Source organism: Callorhinus ursinus, unplaced genomic scaffold (assembly GCF_003265705.2).
Source record: "Callorhinus ursinus isolate GAN/ISIS: 27379988/994484 unplaced genomic scaffold, GSC_fseal_2.0 scaffold20, whole genome shotgun sequence".
In the NCBI taxonomy this organism is placed as follows: domain Eukaryota; kingdom Metazoa; phylum Chordata; class Mammalia; order Carnivora; family Otariidae; genus Callorhinus; species Callorhinus ursinus.
In genome coordinates, this window is record NW_027397082.1 from 9,653,833 (window position 1) to 9,655,969 (window position 2,137).

General features: G+C 45.0%; 1 pseudogene; it reads right to left on the minus strand.

Moving 5' to 3' along the window:
- Positions 1-356: 356 nt before the first annotated feature.
- On the minus strand, positions 357-1,173 carry LOC112830902 (rhomboid domain-containing protein 3 pseudogene; annotated as a pseudogene).
- Between the last annotated feature and the right edge of the window lie 964 nt (positions 1,174-2,137).

Below are 2,137 nucleotides of genomic sequence, written 5' to 3' on the forward strand. Positions count from 1 at the left end.
ATAGGCTGTATCAGTCAATGTCAGTACCAACCGCAGGATGTAAAAGTCCTCATTATTTTCTTCGGCCCCACAGCCTTTCACTACTTCTTCCTCCTTGTCTTCCAAGTTTATGGGAGCAAAACTGATATTCCATTGATGTTTCATTTGTATTTCTCTGATTGTAAGTGAAGTTTCATATCTCTTCGTGTAGTTCTAGCTATTTGAATTTCTTTTTCTGTGAATTGCCCGCTTGTATTTTTGCCTTTTTCTTACTTATTAATAGAAAGTCCTTATATATTTAAAAAATATTTACCTGCTGGGCTGAAAGAAAATATTTGCAACATAAATGTTATTATATTTCAACTTAATGTGCTTTGTTAGATCATTTGTGCCCAGGCCAGGCTCACCTCTGAGGAGCCCTCTCCTGTCCACTGCACAGACCCCAGGCCTGGGGACTGCCAGGCTGAGCCTTCACTGTAGAACCAGAGACTAGGGGAGACCATGTAAGGAGGTCCAGGGTGGTAGGAGGAGTGATAGGCAGCACAGCCAGGCTGCCTGGGGTAGGAAGGTGTCTGAGTGGCCAGCCCCTCACCGGGGGCCTGCAAAAGACACCCTCCTACATTGCCCACAGCCACCACTCAGAAAGCCCCAGCCACTGGAAGGACCCGGCTACATAGGCCAGGCCAGCAAGGAGGCCACAGAGAAGCTGTAGGAAGGGTGGCTCAGCGCTGAGCCGCGGTATCTAGTCAGCAGCCATGATGATGGTGCCCCTGGGGCTGTCTAGGCTGGTAACCCGGCCCCACCAGCACGGCCAGGTGCACAGGCACGGGGCTACAGCCACCAGCTGCACTGGGCCCGCAGAGGCCTGCAAGCTGGACAGCTATTAGCCCAACAGCTAGGGTGAGCAGGGCGGAGGTGTGCAGGAACTGCACAGTGCCCAGGTGGGCCTCCTGCAGCAGGCTCAGGAGCAGGCCAGGTAGGGCCATGGATCAGCAGTCAGTGTGCCTGCCAAGGGTCCAACAGCGGCTCTGGGGCCAGCACAAGATTGGGGCCAGCCCCCACCAGCCACAGGCTGCTCAGCAGTGGCATCAGGAAGGAGGAGGCTAGAGGCAGCGCCAGGGACCGCAGAGCATGCCCCACACCCCCCTGAATGCCAGGTGAAGGGGGGGGCGAACTTTTTTTTTTAGGTTCCATCCTTATCCATTTATTTTAGTTTGGAAAGATGACACTTTGCATGAATCATACCTTAAACAATGTTATGTTTTTGTAATTTTAATAAGAATTCTTATCTTTAAATATGGAAGTTTAAATTTAACTCAGTAGTAGTCATATTAAAAGTGTCATAATACCTTTAAATGCTTCTTCTAATTTCATCTGGCAAATCCTGGGAGAAATTTCTCTGCAGAATTGCTATGCCCTGATAAATGTTTCTGTTTTCCAATATTAGTAAGAATTATGAAGCAAAAATTGGCTAACATTGACTCAGAATTAAAAAATCATTTTTTCAAAAGATTTTTTTTAAGGACTGTTGGGCAGAATATTCTAAGAAATAGCCATCTCCCCAACTGATTAATTTACTAGAGAGATGTATTCAGGTTTATGAACCAAAAGTTAAGAATTCCTATAAAAACAGCCCACCAGATCCCTGGTGAGGCTGGAGAGCCCAGAGCCCACTTGGCTTGCACAGGCACATGACCCCAGCAGACCAGAAGGTGAGACATACCCTCCTCGGCCACCCACTGATTACTCTGCAGGTGATATAGACCCAGGTCCCTTCCCCTAGAGTTAATTTTGTATATTGTTTTCGATAAGGATCTAATTTTCTTTTTTCTCAGATAGCTAGCCAATTGTCCCAAGTTCTTTCCTTCGTTATATGAAGTGCTTTCTCTAGAATATATTTACCTCTGGATTCTATTGAGTCCCACTGATCCCTTTTTATCTACTTCCATTCCAATATGATGTCATGTTCATTACTACAGCTTTATAGGATATTTTGATGTCTCAGAAGCCATATCTCCATCACTGTTTTCTTTTTCTTAAAAAAATTGACTTACTCTTGTACATTTTCTACTACACAAGGATTTTAGAATTAATTTGTCAAATTCCAGAGAAATTTGACTGGGAATGCAACTAAATTTTTAGATTAATTTATGAAGAA